A 24,232-nucleotide genomic window follows, 5' to 3' on the forward strand; every position below is an offset into this window, starting at 1 on the left:
TGGTTTTACCCCAAGCTAATACGGAAGCCCTCACCTGAACTATAATACTTTCTGTAACTACAGAGTATTCCAAAATACACCTTCTTGAGTAGTTGCCCTTATTCTATACTTCCTAATAAGTTACTCCAAATATGTGATTTTTTGCCAACAATTCTGCAGTTACATTAAATATTAAATGTTACTTATTATTTTTATTTTGGTATCATTAATCTACAATTACATGAGGAACATTATGTTTACTAGACTCCCCCATCACCAAGTCCCCCCAACATACCCCATTACAGTCTCTGTCCATCAGTGTAGGAAGATGCTGTATTCACTACTTGTCTTCTCTGTGTTGTACAGTCCTCCCTGTGCCCCCCCCATTGTACATGCTAACCATAATGCCCCCTTTCTCCCCCAACCTTATTCCTCCCTTCCCACCCATCCTCCCCAGTCCCTTTCTCTTTGGAAACCGTTAGTCCATTCTTGGGTACTGTGAGTCTGCTGCTGCTTTGCTCCTTCAGTTCTTTCTTTGTTCTTATACTCCACAGATGAGTGAAATGATCTGATACTTGTCTTTCTCCACCTGGCTTATTTCACTGAGCATAATACCCTCTAGCTCCATCCGTGTTGTGCAAATGGTAGGATTTGTTTTCTTCTTATGGCTGAATAATATTCCATTGTGTATATGTACCACATCTTCTTTATCCATTCATCTACTGATGGACACTTAGGTTGCTTCCAATTCTTGGATATTGTAAATCGTGGTGTGATAAGCATCTGTTTTTTTTTCAAATTGGGCTGCTGCATCCTTAGGGTAAATTCCTAGGAGTGGAATTCCTGGGTCAAATGGTATTTCTATTTTGAGCTTTTTGAGGAACCTCCATACTGCTTTTCACAATGGTTGAACTAATTTACATTCCCACCAGCAGTGTAGGAGTGTTCCCCTTTCTTCACAACCTTGCCAAAATTTGTTGTTGTTTGTCTTTTGGATGTGGTGATACTTACTGGTGTGAGATGATATATCATTGTGGTTTTAATTTGCATTTCTCTGATGACTAGCGATGTGGAGCATCTTTTCATGTGTCTGTTGGCCATCTGAATTTCTTCTTTGGAGAACTGTCTGTTCCGCTTCTCTGACCATGTTTTTATTGGATTATTTGCTTTTTGTTCATTGAGTTGTGTAAGCTCTTTATATATTTTGAATGTCAACCCTTTATCGGATCTGTCATTTATGAATATATTCTTCCATACTGTAGGATGATTTTTTGTTCTATCACTGGTGTCCTTTGCTGTATAGAAGTTTTATGCTTGATAGAGTCCCACTGTTCATTTTTGCTTTTGTTTCCCTTGTCCGGGGAGATATGTTCATGAAGAATTTGTTCACGTTTATGTCCAAGAGATTTTTGCCCATGTTTTTTTCTAAGAGTTTTATGGTTTCATGACTTACATTCAGGTCTTTGATCTATTTCAAATTTAGTTTTTTGTATGGGGTTAGACAATGATCCAGTTTCATTCTCTTATATGTAGCTGTCCAGTTTTGCCAACACCAGCTGCTGAAGAGGCTGTCATTTCCCCATTGTATGTCCAGGGATCCTTTATCATATATTAATTGACTATATATGTTTGGGTTAATATCTGGACTCTCTATCCTGTTCCACTGGTCTGTGGGTCTGTTCTTGTGCCAGTACCAAATTTTCTTGATTACTGTGGCTTTGTAGTAGAGCTTGAAGTTGGGAAGCAAGATCCCCCCTGCTTTATTCTTCCTTCTCAGGATTGCTTTGGCTATGCGGGGCCTTTTGTGGTTAAATGTTATTTATTTTAATAAGAATACTTCTAAATGACCTGTGTTTTTGGATTACATCTAATGATCTCACTTACAAATGTATAATACTGATTTTATAATATATGTTAATCATGACTGAGTTTTGTTTTGCTGTATTCTCTTACAGACCCCATGATTCAGTAAATGGGAGGATAAAATTATGTATTCTCCATATAAACTTGGTATTTCTATGATTCTGAGATTTAATAGAATCTGAAAGATTTGTGTGTGTGTGTGTGTAGATTTTGGTGTGATTTAAGACACCTAACTATTTAGATATCTTTACCATTTCAGGCTTTTAATCACCTCAGAATATAGTCACTCTATTATAAACCTTTATATGTATATATATACATACACACTTCATGTGTTTACTTCTCTAGATAGCCACGGTGCTGGCTGTTTGATCAAACACTAGGTTAAATGTTGCTCTGAAGGCCCTTTGTAGATTTGAGCAATGTTTACAATTAGTTGGTTTAAGTAAAGGATATTGCCCTCCATATGGATGGGCTTCATCCAATAAGTAGAAGGTATTATGGTCCTCAAAAATATAATTTTCAAGACTGTAACACAGAATTTTATTTGAGCTCCCAACCTGACAGCCTGTCCTACAAATTTCAGACTTGCAAGCCCCAAATGTATGAGCTAATTCTTTAGAATAAATCTATTTCATTCATATACATGCATATATCCTATTTTTTTGAGGACTAAGTGTCATATCATATTACATTAGTTTCAGGTGTATAACATAATGATTTGATATTTGTATATACTCTGAAATAATCACCACAATAAGCTAGTTTCCTCCATCACCACATAAGTTTTTTATATGCAATATAATATTGACTATAGTAACCATGCTGTATGTTGCATCCCTATGACATTGATTTCATGACTGAAAGTTTGTACCTCTTGATAACATTATCCTATTTCACCTACTCTCTTCTGCAAACCATCAGTCTGTTATTTATCCCTATCTATCAGTCTGGTTTTATTTTATTTGTTCATTTTTTAAAAGTATATATTCCACATGTAAGTTAGATCATAGTATTTTTCTTTCTCTATCTGACTTATTTAACTTAACCCCCTCAAAATTGATCAGTGTTGTCACAAATAGTAAGACTATATTATTTTTTATGGCTGAGTAGTATTCCATTACACACACACACACACACACACACACACACACACACAAAATCTTTATTATCCATTCATCTATTGAGGGATGCTTAAGTTTTTTCCAAATCTTGGCTATCACAAATAATGCTGCAATGAACATAGGAGTGCATATATGTTTTCAAATTAGTGCTTTCATTTTCTTTGAATACCCAAAAGTAGAAATTCTGATCATATGGTAGTTATATTTTTAACTTTTTGAGGAACCTCCACACTGTTTTACATAGTGGCTATACCAGTCTACATTCCCAACACCAATGCAAAAGGGATCTCTTTTTTTTCCATATACTTACCAACATTTAATATTTCTTGTCTTTTTGATAATAGCCATTCTGACAGGTAACTCATTGTGGTTTTGCTTTATAATTCCTTGATTATTAGGGACTACATGTGCTTGCTGGCCATCTGCATGCCTTCTTTGGAAAAATATCTATTCAGATCTTCTGCCCATTTTTAAATCACTTTTGTTTGTTATTGAGTTATATTCATTCTTTATATATTTTGGATATTAACCTCTTATTAAATATATGATTTGAAAACATCTCCCATTCAGTAGGTTGTCTTTTTGCTTATGTTTTCTTTTGCAATGTAGAAGCTTTCTAATTTGCTATAGCCCAGTTTTCTTATTTTTGCTTTTGTTGCCATTGCCTATGTAGTCAGATCCAAAAATATATTGTCAAGGAGCTTACTACCTGTTTTTTTCTTGGAGTTTTATGGTAAGTGGCATTATATTCAGATCATTAATTCATTTTGAGTTAATTTTTGTGTATGATGTAAGATAGTGGTCCAGTTTCAGTCTTTACCATGGAGCTGCTCAGGTTTCCAGACACCATTAAATAAAAAAGACTTGTTATCTTCCACTGGATTTTCTTGCCACCTTTGTTGTAAATTAATTGAGCATATATGCATGAGTTTATTTCTGGGCTCTATATTCTGTAACATTGATCTGTGTGTGTGTCTTTAATGCCATATTATTCTGATTACTATAATTTGTACTATAGTTTAAAATCAGGAAGTGTGACGATTCCAGCTTTGTTCTTCTCTGTTAAGACTGCTTTGGCTATCTGGGATTTTATGGTTCCATATATATTTCCACTTCGATCTTTATTATTTCCTTCCTTCTACTAAGTTGGGCTTCATTTATTCTACTTTTTTTAGTTCCTTTAGGTATAAAGTTAGATTGTTTATTTGAGATCTTCCTTGTTTCCTGAGGTAGGACTTTTTCACTATGAATTTCCCTTATAAGACTGCTTTGGATGCAACTGTGGTATATTTTCAATTTAATTTGTTCTAAGGTATTTTTTTATTCTCTTTTGATTTTTTTGTTGTGGTTCCTCTCTTACTTTGTGGTTTGATATCTCACTTTAGTGCTATGTTTAGACTCCATTCTCATTATCTTTTGTGTATCTACTATAGTTGTTGCTTTGTGGTTACTACAAGACTTATGCATACCAGCCAACACATATACTAGTTTATTTTAAGCTGAGAGCAAGTTTAAACACATTCTAAAACCCTACATTTTCACTCCCTCTTCCTATGTTTTATATTTTTGATGTCACATTTTACATTTTTTATTTTATATATTCCTTAATTATTGTAGTTATAGTATTTTTTTAAATTTTACTTTGTTATCATTAATCTACAATTACATGAAGGACATTATGTTTACTAGGCTCCCCCCTTCACCAAGTCCCCCCCACATCCCCATTCACAGTCACTGTCCATCAACATAGTAAGATGCTGTAAAATCACTACTTATCTTCTCTGTGTTGCACAGCCCTCCCTGTGCCCCCACCCTGCACTATTCATGTTAATCGTAATGCCCCCTTTCTTTTTCCCCACCCTTATCCCTCCCTTCCCACCCATCCTCCCCAGTCCCTTTCCCTTTGGTAACTGTTAGTCCATTCTTGGGTTCTGTGCTTCTGCTGCTGTTTTGTTCCTTCAGTTTTCTTTTGTTCTTATACTCCACATATGAGTGAAATCATTTGGTTGTAGTTATAGTATTTTTAACATTTTTATCTTTTAACCTTCATGCTGGCTTTACAAGTGATTAGTGCAATAGCTTTACATATATTTACCTTTACTAGTGAGATATTTATGTTTAGATTTTTTTTTATTACTTATTAGTGCAATTTCTTTTCAGCTTAAAGAAGTCTCTTTAACATTTCTTGTAAGGCCAGTGTAGTGGTGGGGAACTCCTCTAGCTTTTGATTATCTAGAAATATCTTTCTCTCTCTAATTCTGATTGATAACCTTGCTGGATAGAGTATTCTTCACTGGGATTATTTTCCTTTCAGTACTTTGAATATATTATACCATGAATATATCATCCCTTCTGGTTTGCAAAATTTTTGCTGAAAAATCTGATTATCTTGTATGGGTTCTCTTGTATGTAACATGTTGCTTTCCTCCTGTTGCTTTTAAGATTCTCTCTTTATCTTTACTTTTTGACATTTTTGTTATAATGTGCCTTCATGTGGATCTCCTTTGGTTGATTTTATTTGGAACTTTTGGGATACCTGAATTTGGATATCTATTTCCTTCTCCAGATTATGGAAAATTCCAGCCATATTTCTTCAAATAAATTTTTTCACCCTTTCTCGTTCTCTTTTCCTTATGGGACCACATTATATGAATATTGTTCAAGATTTTAATTTTGTCCTACATGTCCTTTAAAATATCTTTACTTTTTAAAATTACTTTTTCTTTTTTCTGTTCTGTTTGGGTGAGTTCAACTGCCACATCTTCCAGAACATTGATCCCTTCTTCTGTTTCATCTAGTCTGCTGTTGAGCCCCTCTAGTTTATTTTTTAGTCCAGTTATTGTATTCTTTCTCTCTATTCCTTGTGTTTTGGACTTTCATATATATTTTATCTCTTTGTTGAAGTTTTCTCTGTATTTATCCATTCTTCCAAAATCAGTGAGCATCATTATTTCCATTACTTTGAACTCTTTATTAGGTAAATTTCTTGTCTTGGCTTCATTAAGGTTTGACTTTTCAGAGTTTTATTTAGAATGTATTCCTGTGTTTCACCATTTTGCTTGACTCTGTATTTCTATATATCAGATGAAACAGCAATCTCTTCCAGTCTTTAAGGAGTGGTTACAGGAAGACTGGGGGTATGTTTCGATCTGCTGTTTGTATGGTGCCCTAGGGGTGGTAGTCTTCCAAGAACTGTTCTTATGATTACTTCATCCCATGGAGCCCAGAACCACAGCAGCTCAGGCCACCAGAGAAAGGCATTCAAGGGGTGTCCCCTGTGCAGATTTCACTCAACCACCAGCTTTGGCAGAGCCTTGGGAGAGTGCCCAGCTGAGGCCAGCCTGCCCACTGGCTTTGGAAGGGTGGGTCCATGAGGCAGCCAGGCCAGGTAACATCTGGCTGCCAGGTTTAGTGCCATGGGGCTATGGGAGAGTACAGTGCAGGGCAAGCAGTACTAGCAAGGTAGGACAGTGCAGAAATTGCTTGCACAGACACCTCTGTCCCTGGAGTGAGTTCCAACAGTTCCCTGACTCTCCAACAGATGCTTCAATATAAGCCAGTGAATATCCTTCACATATGTTCTAGCACTACTCAACCTGCTGTTTTTGTGCTAAGTTCCAGGGCAAGTGAGCTTGTGCATGACACCCTTAAAAGTGGAGTCTTGGTTTCCTGCAACCCCTTCTGTCTGCTGGATAAAAAAGACAGACGTTTTGGGTGCTCATCTGTCTGGTGCAAGGCCCAAGAGTCAGGGCTCAAACCCCTCACTCCTTAGAGACATGATCCATATTTGTGAGATGCCCCCCACTTATGGATCACTGTGCTGGAAATGTGGTTTTCGAGAAGTTCACTTCTCTCCCTCTCCTTTCTATCTTGATGTGGCCTTTTTATCCTATTTTTGTGGATGAGCTGTTCAGGCAGTTTCAAGTCTTTTTCAGAGAAACATTTTTCTATATGTAGATGTAGATTTGGTGTGTCTACGGGAGCCACTGTGTTGAGAGACCTCCCTTGCCACCATATTGAACAATACTGATATATATATATGTGTGTGTGTGTATCTTACTGAGTCTGATTGTGTAGAAAATATCATGACTAATACAATAAATGTGTGTATGTTATAAATGTACGTAAGCATACATATACTCCCAGATGTGGATGATTTTGGTTCTTAGCAGAAATATGAAAAGAAACTCAATTTCATGTATTAGTTGGAAAATATTACTTTTCTAAAAAAAAAAATAGAAGTAATGAACAATACAGAATATAACAGCCAGGCTTCACATGGATCAATAAAGCATCATGTCCCAAAAGAAAGAGTATAAGAAAAAATGAAAGAGAGAATTAAAGATTACATAATATTTTCCTTGGGTTTTTCTCATAAAAGGAGACTAAGAGGGAATTAGAGGAAGAATAATATAATCTGTCTAGCTCACCTGATTATAATCTTAAAGGTTTATGTTCTCCCACTCCTCAATAAATATGAGTGGAATTAAGGATAGAGAAGAAAATAAAAGCAGATAAAGAGAATACCAAAAACACAAGTAGTTACTGTATAAATAATCCCAGGTCACCATATTCCTTTCAAATACATGAAGCTATGATCATTTTCCTTAAAAGAGAGAGATTTTCCAATATTACTTCATCAGTATGTAATAATCAGTGTTTCTTCAATTATTATATTTGGAGGGAGGATTTGTCTTACAATTGTTCTTTGTAGAATATTGCTGTATATCACACTCAAGTATGCACTGAAACTCTAATGACTAAAACCAATTAAATCATGACCCCATAATTTTTGGAGTTCACCTATTACTTGAGGAACAGGAAGAAGAGAAGTTTTATAGGGAAGCCTAAAGATGTCTGTAATAAATGACTGGACTTAATCAATGTCTACTAAAGTAGCTGTAGGATGGCTTGAGCATGTAGCAGTTTGAAATACATTAAAAAGGAAGAGTGAAATAACAGCAGAAGAGAGAGGTGCTCTGTGGGCCAACAATTTAGAACAGTATATGACTTGCTAGACCATCATTGAATGGAAGTATTAGGCAAGTCACAAGCATGAGCCACATAAATAATTTTAAAGTTTCTAGCAGCTACAGTAATAAAAATGAAAATAATCAAATGCTATTTTTAACACATTTTGTTTTACCCAATATGTCCAAATCATTATTTCAACATGTAATCATTATAAAAATTACTGAGGTATTTTACATTCATTTTTCATATTAAGCCTACAAAATTTGTGTGTTTTTATGGTTATAGAACATCTTAATTCAAACTACATATATGTCAAGTGCTTAATATCACATGCAGACAGTGCCACTCCAGATCAATGGAATGCAGCCCTAAACTGGAGGACTGCTAGAAACACCTGGAAAGCTTTTAAAAAACTACTAATTCTTTAGGCTTACTAACAGAGATTCTACTTTACTTGATCTAGGAGGAGGTCTAAATACTGGTTTTTAAACAGCCCCTTGATGACTGAAACCATGATGTGACACATCCTGCTGTATTTAGATCACCTCTTGGAACTGCTGGGCAGTTATTACTTCTTTCACCACCATCTAACTACAGACCTCCTTCGAGGTAATGACTATTTGTGAAGATGAATGCTGACTTTCAAAGGGAAGTGGTGGTCTTTGCGCTTGGTCATGATAGCAGACACAGTCAGTTGATTTTGATAATCTGTAATGCATTCTGCAGAGCATGTCAGTTGAAAAGGTATACTGCAAGAGAAATTTCATGTTCCAGTACCCATCTCTAAAGACTAATCACTAGTTGTCAAAGTTTTGTTTTATAAACCATGCACAAATGTACCCAGACTTTTGTTGTTGTTTTTAATAAGTACTATGGTACTTTGTAGCACAATGTTTTGGAGATTTTCACATTCAACTCTAATTCTGATGATGTTACTTAATTTCTCAAGTACATTTATTCCCTCAGTATGGAGTTAGAGCTTTAGAATTCCTAGCACATAAAAGAATTTTCCAAAAATGTGGCTTTGTTTCTTATATGTAATATATATTAGTTTATTAACCAGTCATTTTAAAGTAAACAATATATATAAGCCTATTAACCAGTTCTTTAAAAATAATAATAATTATATATGGCTCAGCTAGAAGTTTGAAAGTAGTTCCATCTGTGGCAAACTGATTCATGCTGGGTAGCAAAGTATGATCTGTAGACCAGCAGCTTGTAACAAATGCAGAATACAAGGCCCCACCCTGACTGAAACAGAACCTACATTTTAACATATAAGATGGGGATTTCTGTGCATATTACATTGTGAGATTCACGAAGGGTGCGTGTCAAAGGATCAGTTAATGAAAATAGATATGGGAGGTAGAGAAGAAGAGAATCAATGAAAGGGTGGGATGAGGAGATAAAGTTCCTTCGAAGGGACTTCAGTAAATCAACATTTTAAACTGAGTGGAACCAAATTAATAACATGAGACTTACTTTTGTTTTAATTTTCTATTTGCTGCTGTAATAAAATTATCACAAATTTGGTGTTCTTTAAATAAAAATGCATAGTCTGTAAGTCAGAAGTCTGATACAGGTCTTACTGTGCTAAAATTAAGGTGTCAGCAGGGGTGTTTCTTTCTGAAGGTTCTAGGGGAGAATTTGTATTTTAAGGCTAGCCGATTAGCAGCCTTAATTTTACCTACAACTTTATTTCCCATTTGCCGTGTAATATAACATATCCACCACTTCCAGGCACAGAGACGGTTTGGGGGAAGACACTATTCTGCCTACAAAACCTTTAACACAACAATTCACTATCTAGTTTGCAACACCTGTTGCCCAATAAAAGAGGGGACATCTGCTGCCTCTTACAGGAGAAGAAAAAGTGGAAGATCATGTGTGTTCTAGAAGAGTGGTTTGATTTCTAATGGGAGAAATTTAAATTATTAGATATTAGCTAAAGAGGTTTCCATTTAGAAGCTATTATGTAAAAATTTTCACTTTTACCATAGATTGGATTTGAAAGAGGCATATTTTGCTCATTAAATATCCACATATATGCTATTTTTCCTCTTCTTTTTAAGATAATATATAGATGAATTTAGTGAGCATTGCAGTGGCAAAAATATGAAAAAGAAAACACTGAGGCTGCTGATCTTGAGCAAAACATTCATAATCTTTGGGTCTCCATGTCTCACCTGTAACTGGTAGCTTATAAGAGGATCTTCAAAGATTTCAACCCACTCTATGCTCTAAAAACTTAGGATATATGGTAGCAAAAACAATGTTTTCCTATAAAGATCTTGTCTCATTTTCTTTACATATCAATACATCTAAGTCCTCCAAATGTCCAAAATGCAGGATACTGACATGCTGGTATATGTCTGGGAAAGGGAAGATAATGGTAGCTTGGTTCACAGAAACAACACAAAACATGAATCTTACTGTTGTCTGTTGTTTTTGAGCTTTCCCTCATCAAAAGAATCTCAAAACTCTGGAAAAAAATTTACTTTAAAAAATATACTAGATATTTTAGGTAGTATAAGGATAGTTTTCTGTCATTCTTTAAAAACAAATTAAGTTATGCATTGAGTGAAACAACACAGCTGAGCTAGCTTACCCCACACACTAGGATTAGGCCACATCTTTGGTTTATTTCCTCACAACTTCTAAACTCTGAATATTTTTCCAAAGTGCAAATCATCAATGGGAAAGTCTAAAAAGCAATGAACTATAACTCCAAGAGGGCTGAAAGTGTACTTGGTCATGAACCTTTAAAGTAAAAATAATTCTTCTATTGCTATTTCAGTATATGCTCTATAGAATCTGGTAACTAAGTTTTCTCTGCACTGGACTGCTCTTGGTTCAGCAGCTTGGTCACGCTTACAAACACAAGTATATCCTGTGTAAAAGAATGTTGTAAATGCGTTTGTCAAATGTCTTAGGTTTCTACTGAACAAACTTAGTGGCTTCAACAACACCTATTTATTACCTCACAGTTTCTGCGGCTCAGAAGTTTTAGCAAGTATCTGCACAGAGCTAGCCAAGGTGCTAACAGGGATGTGCTCCTTCCATGAGGTTCTAGGATTGTTTCTAGAATTCAGTTTCATGTGGTGGTAAGACTGAGTTTTCCATTCAGTAAAGCCTAAAGCAACAACTCTTGACATTTCTAGAGGAAAGAAATTCTCATTCCAGTGCTCAGCCAGATCATGTGCTGAAAGGACAAGTCTACCTTTTGTCTCCATCCCCTTATTCATCATAACCAAGAAAAGAATGGTGTAATAAGATTGACAAGCTAGTGAGAAAGAAATGGACATGTGTGGCTCAACTCCTTGCTGGGTAGGACAATGCATTCTGCTGTATTCTACAGTCCAATCCTTGGGCAGGCTTACAATTCTGGATAAAGTTCATCTCAAAGAACAAGTATTAGGAAGCCAGACTGTGGCCACAGAACAAGGTCATGTCCTCCAAACCAGTTTTAGCAGAAATAAAGCTGAAGTTTTGTTCTCCATCTGTCCAACTCCATGTCCATTTTCAGTTGTTTTGTAACTCACAGGGGAGGAAAAAAGGTGATAAATTACAACCCTACAAAAACACAGCAGTATCTTACATGTGTTCTGATTTTTTATTCACCCTTCCTCAACATACTCCATTTATTCAGTTTGTGCTGTTTATGCTTCTGTTCTTGGTTGTTTTTTCTTTCCCAGGTGTTACAAACTCCTAAGCCTGATAATTAAGTGTCTGGCTTTTTGACTACCTGATATTTTACTGATGCCTAGCACAGTGGCTGGCACACAGGCAAAACTTACTGAATAATTCTAGACTATCTCTGCTAAAATCGCAAGCCAAAAATTGTCTTGGGTAGAGTAGGCCTAAGACCCAAAGGTATGGGAAATGGATAGTACCTGCTTATGTTATCAAAATAACTATTTTATCAGCCTTCTACCACTTACATTTCTCCCCATCCACATGGAAAGTGGCAGGAAAAAGAGATCAAAGATTTTGTTATCAGACTGACTTTTTTTCCCTCCATGGCCTCTTTATCAAATACCTAACAACCCTGGATACATGCACACATATATATGTATACATGCATACATATAGAGATACACATATATATACATACATGTATATTTATATATACACATATATATTTGTATCCTTTTACATATATATCTATATCCTTTTATATAAGCAATCTTTTATTTATTTATCAGAGCAATCTTTAAGAAAAACTTTTTAATGAATTGTTGGCACTGAAAATAATCCTTACATGTCTTTTTCAAACACTTCCTAACAGTGTTTCTACTTTAATATAAATGTCTCTATAGCTCATTGTCAAAATCATTTTATCCTGAAAGTTCTTGATACAGTATGTATTATTCTGCAGAAAAGTGAACACATACATGTATAGAACTTCTTAAGCACATAAGTTCACTAGATTCATGGCACTTCTCTTAAAATACCCTTAACTTCTGGGGTTGGTTCTATATAAGTTCCCTATACTCCACAGTCATCATAGTTTTCATTTTCTTTTCTGTTTTTAGGCTTTGATCATCACAAATATAATGATCAGTAAAACTTCAATATTAGCTTCTCATTTTCAATGTTTCATATTGTTAAACGTATTCAAAAGACTACTGAAATTAACATATTTCCAGAATTACAACACTCCTCCTGCCAAGAGTTTTTCTAGTGCTACTTCAAGCTAAAATTGATATCAGAGTTTAAGTCATTCTAATAAACCAATCCTAATTTCATTTTTCTTTTTTCTTTACAAACTTGTTTGATTTATTTGAAGCAATCATCATTTTGTTGATACCTCTAATGCTCATATCGAAGTATATTTCAAGGTCTAAAGCTTGATTCCAAATATTCCTCCTTCCTTATAATGCCTTGGCTGATAGCATAGCCAGTTGTATCAAGAAATAACACTTTTTAGTAATTTCTCAGGAGCTAAAGATAATCATTTGGGATGGGAAGAAGAAATTTAAATCTTAAGATAGTACAGTTAAATAGCCAATTGTCCTGACTTCCATATTAAAAGAGGACTTTACTCGAATTAATTTTTCATTACATGTTGCATAATTTAATAAGTACTTCACAGAAATGAGATATCATGGAAAGAAAATTGGAGGTGGCTATGTAGAAATACTGACATTACCAAAGAATGCAAAGTATGGATAATTACCATACTTATTTCAACAATCTGGACCCCACTAACATTTTTCATAAAGTGCTTTACTTGGAAAGCTGTAATTCTCAAAAATTGGAAAGTTGCACAAAAGTAAGTGGAAAGCACAAAAACCCACACAGCCCAATGAGCTTCACTTCCTACACATCTTTAGTATAAGTGAAATTCATTCACAAAAGGAAGGAAAATGAAGGCAAACACTTAGAATTTAGCTTTGGTATATTCTAGCAGGTTGAGCTTAAAGTAGAAATTGATTTTCAGGTACTGTCCTCCAAAACTGAATCACAAAGATTTCAGGTGCATATGTGTATTTAGTAGCAGCTGTCAAAATTACTCAGTTCTGTTGATCTAAGAGGTCTATTTGTAGAATAATTGAAATGTCCTTCAAACAATCACCCTAACATTGTGTGTATGTGTTTATTACATCAGGCAGTTTTTTTCCAAATAAAATATATCAAAAAAAAGGATATGTACCGCTTGACTGCATTTGGAGTCCAACTATGTTTTCTGTCAGCTGATGTTATATCTGTACATTCATATGACATTTTAACATCATGGGCAGCCACGTTCATATAAAACCTGAAGATTTACAGGATGTTTTTTCAAATGGGAATGAACCTGTGATGAACCCCATATTCTGACACTCCTTATAGATTCTTCCTAGGTAAAAGGAGTAAAAATGCTGTAATGTGAGCACACCTCAAGAACACTCTTCCTAATAGAGTTGCCTCAATGTTTTTATCTTGAAAATTCTTGATAAAGCATGAATTACTCCAAGTGTGAGCAATATGGTTTCCTAGTATATAAGAGATTATGAACTTCATAATTTAATGAAGTTAACAGTATAAGAATGTTGTTTATGTATCAGTAGAAGACTGGGAAGCCTTTAGCAAAAATTGCAACTTTAGCTTTAAAGTATTTAAAACTCTAGCATAACTTTTGGTAAATAATTCACAACTCAGAACTTAGTACTAAAGTTACAAGTTAGACACACTAAATCAATTAACAGTAGAGGAATGCTTACCTTTCTATTCACTATCACTGTCATGAAGGCTTCTAGTAAATCTAATAGTGATTTTAGGTCATTAATAAGCAAGTAAAAAAAAGGCAAGTCATAAGTCATTATAGATTCACACACAGCTAAAAGTTATTAACTAATTTATTCATTTATGGGATAACTATTTAGTCGTCTACATTTTAAGTTGAGATTTTAATTGAGATTATTGAAGATTCACATGAAGATGTAAGAACTAATACAGATACCCATGTACACGTTGTGCCATCTTCCCCAATGATAACGTTTTGCAAAACTATAGTATAATATCACAAATGGATATTATCCTTGATACAGTCGACCTATCTTACTCATTCTCCCTCAATTTAGCTTGTAGTCATTTGTGTATATGTATATGTGTGTGCCTGTATGTATTACATGTGTGTTTATTAAGCTTTGTACAGTTTTGTCATCTGTATAATTTTGCATTTCCACTACTACAGTCATGATGACAGTACTGATGCTTCCAACACCACAAGGATCTGCCCTCTTGACTTTTGTACTCACACACACACTTTCCTCTATCCTTCCCCACCAATATCCCTAATCCTGGCAACCGATAATCTGTTCTCCATTTCTGAATTAAGCCATTTCAAGAATTTTAGATAATATAATTCAATATACCTTTATTTTGCCTTTTTTTAAAAATTCAGCACAATTCCCTGAAATGCATTGAACTTGTTCAAAGTTTATTCATTCCTTTTGATTACTGAGTAGTATTCCCATGCATATGTATTCCACAGTTTAATTGCTCACCTATTGAAAGACAGTTGAGCTGAATCCGGTTTTTGGCTAGTACAAAAAAGCTGCTACAAGCATTACACACATGTTTTATATGAATGTAAGTTTTCATTTCTCTGGAATACATAACCAAGGATGCAAATTGTTGGGTCATATGGTCAGCTGCTTGCTTACTCTTAAAAGAGACAACATTTCCAAAGTAGCTGTTATCATCATTCAAAAATGTACAATTGATTCAGTTTCTCTGAATCTTCACCAGTATTTATTGTAAAGAATTGGGGCTCATGGGAGAAGAGGACTTAGGAAGGCTCTCTCCTCAAGGGTTTATAATCTAGCAAGGCCAGCACCTTTCAGGCTGAAGTTGATGTATTTTTCTACTATGTGGAGTATAGAGCAAAGGAAGTCCATTTTCAGAGAGAGAACACACTGAAAGGGAGAATGAGGAGAGAAGCAGTGACTACAGAAGACAGGAAATGAACAACACTTCATTTGTATTCTTTCAGAAAATGTGTGCTCTCTCCTTTCTGAAATATGCACTCTGTAAGATATTTCAGTTTCTTTTCCCCTCTTTATCTAGTTAGCTTCTGTAGCTAAAAACAAAGCAAAACAAAATAATCCTTCCTCAAGCGTAACTATGGTTTATGACACTTAAAGTAAAGCTTTTTCCTGAAATACATGGAAAATGCCAAGGTGCCAAGGCCTCTAGGGTTGGCCAGATTTGAAATGAAGTCAAATCCTAGTTCTTAACATATGTAAGTCACCTATAGTTGTAAGGAATAAATGAGGCTTCTTCCTTATGGATTATCACAATGCCTGGTGAATATGACAGCATGCTGTTTTTAATAATTAAAATACTTTGCAAGAAATTACATATGCTATTATTAAACAAGAAGTTTTTATACATTGTGGATGAAATTGCCAATCAACTACTAAGCCTATATTTGGGGAAAAGATGGTGTTGACCTTGAAGCTGAACTAAAAAAAGTCATAGTTTTTACTATAGTATTCAGTATTTAGGTTTATTTAGTGAAGAGTTTAACATTATTAAGAATTATTTAGTGATTTAGGAAAGAAGGATGGGAAAGAACTGCTGAACTGCTGGTAGCATTGTGCATGTGTGTGTGTGTGTGTATGTGTGTGTGCTTGGGGAAAGTGATTAAATAGCTCTGTATCTCTCCTACATAGAAGGCCCCTTAGTGTCCAGTGGGTGGCTTCTCCCCATCTCCCACTTTCCTCAGTCTCCCCAACCTCTACCTTACCCCAGCATCACTAGTGACTTACCAAAGGATTACCTTCAACTACAGAACATACTCTCTCTCTCAAGGGAAATTGGGTAAATAAGATGTTCTCTCCACCTCATTGCCCTTCAATGATATTCTGACACTCCTTATAGATTATAGCCCTGGGCAACTGTCCAGCTGACCTCTATAATATGTCTCTGGTTGCCCTTTTTCAAGATAGAATGCTTCATTCTGTTTCCAGTAAACAAAGAGAACCTGCCTGTTGAATTATACAAGTAAACGTATTCTAATCAATCAAAGAGAAAAAAAAGAAACAAAAACCTCCTTTAGGTCTCTTATTCTCCTTGAATTGTTAGGAATTTGTATTTCATGAAGGATTCCTACAGTAAGTAAGTCATGGAGTGGACTGGTGCTCTTAAATATCCACTATTTGAAAGAGTGTTAAAGAAATTAATTCCTCAGCTGGTAAAACCTAGGTGACTAAAGCTTTAAGTTATGACCATCAAATGATAAGATAGCTTAGCATGATCACAATTGGTAAATAAACACTACAGTTAAACATTTTATATGTTTATAATCTATTACCTATTCTAAGTACAGTAAACACAAAAATGGCAATGTCCAGCAACTGATAAAATTCTTACCAAGTTAATCCATTTTCCTAATAAAATTTTTCAAGGAAAAATGGACTTGATTGGAGATGAGGGAAAACAATGAATGCACGGTCAATTCGAACTATTGCAGCATTTCCACTATTTTATGGCAGAAGGTGCAAATTTTCTATCTTCTCATCTAAACCCATTACAGTGACATGAGCTCTTGAATTTATAATTGAAAATTAGCAGAGACTTCCAACCCCAGCTACTTTCAGATATTGCTGAGCAATTCCCCAGAGGCTATGGTCTGAACAGATTCCTCAGGATCTTCTATTTGCATATTGATCTACTTCTCTATGCCATAATACCATGCTATTTTTTCCCTTTGATGGGGAAAGAGAGAAAATTGTGGCAGGCACCACTTTTTTGGAGCATAGAGGTATGCTAGTGTCTGTCATTGCTCCTTATTCTCAGTCTTCCTGTGAAGAGACACACCAGCCCTCACTATTTTATCTTATGTGTAGAACACACACTGTCTTTTATTTTTCAATATAGAGCAGAGATTCAGAGCATTTATGATAGCATGCTATAACACAATGGAATTAAAAGGCAGACAACTTCTGCCATGACTCCATGCATTTGTAGGTGGATCCACTTCCATGACTGGCTGAAAGTCTCCCTATTCTGTCAGCCTGCTTCAGGTCATCAAGACGAGCTCCCCATTGCCAGGTGCATCACCATGCTTTAAAATGCAAGCTAAACCCATCATCAATTGACATCCGATACTGGTAATCAATTCTTAAACTTTCCCATTACCATTTCATGTTCTTAAATTTATCTCTTAATAGGATTTTGGGAGTGGAAATGTCAAAGTATCAATAGAGCAATCACATGGAAGTACAACATTTGTACATTCAGAGTCACAATTATTTTTATTTGAAACCACAGCATAGATGAGACACCAATGTACCAGTCCGACTTTGAAAAAAAAAATCTAGTTTAACCCATTACCTTTATAGGTCAATCTCAACAAGTTTTACCTTACTAAACATAAACTGTAGGAAAAGAAAACATGTTTATAAATTAAGTAGGAAATTATAGTTGAATATAAAACCTCATTGAATATGAGATGAAATGATGCAATGATAAAATTTATGTTGGGAATTTTAAGAACTGAATAGCCACTTATTTTTCTATGGTTATCTTCACGCATAAACGAAGTAGCTACAGGGTAAAAATATTCAAGATTTTTTTCCTTAAGGTCTCTGCTATAATAATCTCCACAACATAGTACTACTTTTCAAGCATTCATATTATTTTGTAATCAAAATATGGATCTTTCATAAAATATATCTATTAAAGATGAGCTGAAAATTATGTATTTTCCATACAAAAACTAAGATTATACAGATGCTAAGTATTTTACCAAAGGTCATCCTAATTTAAAAATAGACTGTGAATAAAATTCTTAATATTACAAAATCTTCTAATTAGTATTAATATTACAACAGAGACAATTCTATCCTCCTTTGCTACCTCGTACAGACTGCATTTTATTAATATGAAGACATTAAAATGGTTTAAAGTAATAATTAAAACGTTTCTTTATTATGTTCTATTTTATTCATTGTCAGTTGATTCAAGGTCACATATCATTGTCCAGTGTTACATTTCACATTTTACACAATCCTCTACTCAAATTTTTACCTTGGAAATATTTATAAATTGTTATATCTTCAATATATCTTGGGAAAGTTCTTTCTAGCAACTAATTGTAATTAACTTCAAAAGGGACTTATGGTCTAACACAATATTTCTAATAATTCAGTTCCTCAAGCTCACAGTCACAAAAAGTTAATAATGTATTAAAAAGAGCTATTCCAGAGTTCAAAGACATGGCTTTACTTATTTAACTTGAAAAATGAGAACAATATCTTTCTTAAGGAAGACTTTAAATGGCGCAACAAGATTTTGGTTTAATTCTTGACATAGTATATTAAAAAGAGGATACTTAAGCATTTGCATCCCCTTGATGATATACAGTTTACCTTTAACAGAAGTAGTTTTGCAGTCACCCACTTTCTATGCAGATGAGTTATCTGATATTTTGTCATTTGGGGAGGTCTTCTTGTATTGATTAGCTTAACTCTCTGAATCATATAAGTATCTGGAATAGGTACCAAATAAGCCTACAGAATCCATAACTCAAGTGACCGATGCAGGTTAGAGTAATTTGTGGATTCATAATGACTTTATGTACTGCTTCTAGCAATCAGGTTCTCATTTGATTTCCTGTGGGCAAACCCTACCTGATGACAACCTAGTTCAGATAACTAGGTTCTGATTTTGCTCACTGGTGTTGGAGTCCCAGCCTTGATCCCCACTTGGCACAACAAATTCAACAGAATGGCCTTAGTTTCCATCAAGCACTGCAGTTCCACCTTTCAACCCTTATCCTACTGCCTGATCAGAGGAAAACTGGGCAAAGACATAGACAAACTAGATGACACTCTGCTTCTTCCTGACTGCCAGAATTCACTATTGTACACATTCCTTCCTACTCTTTAAATTAAAACTCAACTTTGCTAAAGATCTCCCCAGTTAATAGGACAATTTGTGTTTTAATGTAATATTCTGATTCATCTGTGCTATATGTTATATGCATACAAATAAGTTTATAGGATCTATAAGGTGTCTTCTTTCTGTTTCCCTTATTTTATATCTTAAAAAATTATAGGACAATTTATTTTCATTACAGAAATATTTACATTCCACTTCCAATGGGTCCTTAACCAATAGGATTCTGATGTTATGTAAAACATGATTTAATTTACGAAAAATCCGTATGCACACAACGGAACTATAAAAGTTCAGGTTACATTCTAGTGCTTTTTGCTTTTGTTGGATTCATACAGACAACATCTGAAATCCAAGTTCCCTTAGCACAAAAGGCATTTAGCATTTATCTACATTTCTATCACTCCTTCACATGGCTTTTTGTCTTTCTAGATGTCTTAATGTCCTTATCCTTTCCTTTGCCCTGTCTTTGCCTACCATACATGTACTCATCTTCCAAGATGAAGCTCAAATGGCAACACCTTGGTAAATCTTTCCAGCACTCCCTTATGTAGAATAAAGTGCCTCATTCCTTTGGCTACAGGGTCTGTATCTGGATTATAGTATGGTATGTTATAGTATGACTGCAAAGAGAAATATTTCTTAGGTCCCTGCTGGTAAAGTCTAATACTTAAAAACATACAAATATTAAGTCTAGACTTTACAAATTAAATACAGAAAACTAAAACATGATGAAATTCAACTACCAGTAGTAATTTAATATACAGCCAAATCACAGTTCACAGTGCACTCATGCTACCTACTACTGTGGTCCATGTTTTTTTGAATCTTAAGAAGAGTCAGTTGTCCCAGAACTTTACTTTGTCAAATAGCTAAAACTCAGTTCATTAAGTGCATCAAACATTATTTGAACTTTGCTTGACATAAAAAAAAAACCCTATTTTATTTTAATATTTAATGGAGCATAGCTTTCATACTTCAAAAAAATTCTAATGACAGGGTTAAAATTCTGAAATGTCCATTAATATGATGTTTGCTTATTTAGATATCATTAAATACCTTGTATATTCAAAAGAAAGATACTGGCTATCTCTTCATCCATATGCAAATTTTCCTTCATATTACTACAAAGACATTATTTAATATCTATAATAATCTGTTGACTGTTAAATATTACAGACACCAAACCAACCAGTACTTTTATGTTATTCCACTAGGTTCCTCCTGAATGAATCAGTGCTTTTATCCTTTTATTTAATGATCATTACAAAAATAATTACATTATCTCCAATTTATATGCTGAGACATTAAAGTATAAATTTAAAATAACCTGAATTCCAAATTGTGGCAAAATCAAGTAAGTTATTAAGCATGACGTTGTAGGTTGCAGAAGCATATAATAACACCTATAACATGAAGTAATAAAAGTCAGTATCCTAGAAATGGATTATTAAAAAAAAATTTGTCATAAGAATTTACTGGATATTCTTCTGATGCACAGAAATGTTCAAACTTAGTAGGATGCTGTGATATTTTACCATGTTTCAAGAGTCTGTCTAAAGTCACAGCAGCACTGTGAAGCATAAATAGTTTTAAAGAATTAGGCGAATGAACTATAAAGTAGGCTGACTTTTATACTGGTCCATATATAGCTATAATTTAAATAGTTGTTGAATATTGTTTGAAGAGTTTAGTAATAACAGAAGTTTCCAAGACCCCACATACAACTTTATATTATGAAAACCTATCCTATCAAGAAGTCAAACTGAGTTTATTAATACATAAATAAGAATTTACAACTACAATGGGAAATATAATGCACTGCAAATTAAAACATTATGAAACAAGATAACCATCATTCTATCATCCATTTACTCTTCTAAACACCATTCATTCATTCAACCAATAGTTGATAATTATCTACTGTTTCCAAAAGAGCATAGTGTTTTATGTGATGTGAAACTGGGTAAGTTGTTAATTGTGCTCTTAAAGTTTATTAAAACGGTAAAGTTTCTCTAAAACCTAAGGATTTTGGAAATTCCTTTAGAGTGGTCAAACATATAAATAAGGGTACTTTATAGAGTTGATTATATTTCACAGTTTTCTATTTTAAATTTAAAAAGTGTAGTCTTTTTCTTTCTTTCTTCGCCCAGTGTAAAGCACAAACGCAGTCCCCCACTGCCACAAATTATGCAGTCTGGTTTCCTGCATTTGGGGAAATTGCACAGGTCAGCACATCCGGAGTGTGATAGATGAGTCTCACCCTGGAAAAACCACCTTCCTGATCATGGTTTCTCCTCTGCCAGGTAAGTATAAAAGCATAGTCTTCGAACTTCATCATTTACTAAAAATTCTCTAAACTTGAAACAATATTTCAACAAGATGTAATTTACATAAAAAGCGGTAGGTCTCAAGAAAGTTAAGGCACATCAGAATGATGTGAGAAACTTGAAAGAAAGTACATGTCTAGAACATATTAGAGCATATTCTAATTCAATCAGTGTGTCAGACACTAATAAATTGAAATATAATTTTAAAGGTCCACAGTTGATTAGTCCACAGTTCTGACATGCTGAAGATGAGCAACACTGAGTTGTAAACTACTGAACACTGTTTTTTAAGAAAATTATGATTAAAAAGCCTGAAGGCATATGAAGGAAATAAAATAATGTTCAGTTTTAGTATTAAATTATATTTGAGTTTTTATCACTTGGTGAAATACTACCAATTTGACATCATTAAAGTAGATTACATGAACAAGAAATGGATGTTTCCCATTAGATACAGGGTATGTATGTGCAATCATATAGATAGATACAAACACATACATATCCACATATGTATATATATAAATTTAAATACATAATTTTATACAAACCTCCATCAAATATCATACATGTCTATCATTACAAAGAATGATATATGTGCTTATAAAAAGGAAAGTTAGAATTTAAAGTAGATAAAAGAAAGATGGGATGTGCAGGTAACTATTATCAAAGGATAAGTCCTATATGAATGTAGAAATTACAGTCAGGAGAGCTTCAGCAGTTCCTTGCTTCATGTAACAACCCAAAAAGCAATTAAGAAAAATGTTTACCAGATGGTTGTATGCAGTGATATGAATAAACTGGCAATATGACACTTTTCCTAAAATCTTTTGCTTTATGTTACAGAGCACTAGTCTAATAAAGGTTATTTCAAGTAAAGTGGACAGTTTCATCCAGTCTATGCAAATATGCATGGCAGACCTAAGAGGTCCATTTTAACCTTAGTGCCGCAGTTAGAGGACTCCATCAGATTACTGGCTAGAATCCACATCTGATATCCAGTGTGGCCTTTCCTCCAACTGTAAAAGTTACCTCAGGGTTTAAAATGTTATTTCAGAAAAAAAGAAGTGAACAAAAGAAGGTTCCAAATAAATCCCTTTGTTCTAACTGATTTATATAAATTATGTAGCACAAGGTTATAGAGTGTGTGTTTATTATCAAATATAACAAAGCTATTGGAAATTTCAAAGATAAAATATGGCTATATCTGCAGTAGCCACTTTCTATATATTTTTTGTTTGCACGGTTCTCTATGAATAACTATCATGCTCAGATGTTAGTAGTAGTAGATGTAAAAGTCAGAGATTAAAGGTAAAATGTAAGAAACAAAGAAGACAATAGTAGATTCACTTTTAAAGAATAATTATGACTCAGTAAGTACACACATTTCAAAAATGATGATGGCACATATGTAGTAACCAAGTATATCAGGAGATACTTGTTGAAACGCAATAGACACTTATTGAATGAATAAACTTTCAGAGTTAAAACATGGCAAATATTCTTTGACAGCATCAAAATCTTTTGTTAATTAATAAGAAGTAACACAAACAAAAGTAATGGGTGTAAGTAATTTTAAATTGGTATGGTCCAAAGGGAGAACTCATAGAAAATAAACACTAGTAAACTTAATTCCAAAACAAGCTTCTACCTTTATAAATCAACCAAATTTGAATCTCACTGACAGAACAAAAATCAATTAATCAGGAAAACCCTTAAATTCCATTTGTTTCAAATTCCAAGAATTATTCCAGGCAATAACCAGTCACCTGTGAAGCCCTCACAGTCCTGCCTTGCCCAGGACCTCTGCAGTAGAACACCATCACTTCAAGTTTTTTATTCCTTTATTCATCAAATATCGATTGAGCATCTACCATGTGTTAGGAAATGCTCTAGACTCTGAAGATTCAGGAATATATAATGCCAAATTTTTACCCAGAAAGGAGTCATATTACTAGGGGATTTATGAGCAATTTGAAACTACTATGAGGTTATTATTGTTTTTATGAAACAATATCCCCAAACAACTTGAGACTGGCAAAATTACTGTCACTAAATCCATGAATAAGAAGTTTGAGCACCTAACACAAGCTTTCAGAAAATTTTTCTAGAGTATGGAGGCTAGTTCTTTAGATTTCCTAAGTGAAATATGCAAGAACAAGTAAATAAATAAATAAGCAGATATTCAGCTAGTTATTAACAAGAAATATAAGAAAACAAACAACAAACAAAGAAACAAAAACCATAGCAGTGAGGAGCCAATTAACTTAAAAGTAAAACTACTCTTACACAGGAGTCCTTAATATTGCTACTTTAAAAAAAATTTTTGTGTCAATGACTCACTGGACACCATGATAACTGTTTCATAATTATAATTTAAATAAATATAAACATTAAATACATGTAATATGTATAATACAATTAAATTTTACATATAACATGCATTTACATATTATATATAAATACAAATAAACGAATAAATGCAATATTAACTATAAATAAAAGAGTTCCAAAATATCAATAATATTTAAATAAAGTTCAATACATGAAATCCTTAGTGTTCTTGGACACCAG

At 34.1% G+C, this 24,232-nt stretch overlaps 1 protein-coding gene and 1 non-coding gene across 4 annotated transcripts in view; both read right to left on the reverse strand.

Moving 5' to 3' along the window:
- NCAM2 (neural cell adhesion molecule 2) overlaps positions 1-24,232 on the reverse strand; it is a 504,953-nt gene that overhangs the window by 250,356 nt on the left and 230,365 nt on the right. The window lies entirely within an intron of this gene.
- Positions 21,482-21,645, reverse strand: LOC118910443 (U1 spliceosomal RNA). The gene has a single exon (XR_005023975.2). It is a non-coding gene; the product is annotated as a U1 spliceosomal RNA (small nuclear RNA).

Source organism: Manis pentadactyla, chromosome 1 (assembly GCF_030020395.1).
Source record: "Manis pentadactyla isolate mManPen7 chromosome 1, mManPen7.hap1, whole genome shotgun sequence".
NCBI lineage: Eukaryota > Metazoa > Chordata > Mammalia > Pholidota > Manidae > Manis > Manis pentadactyla.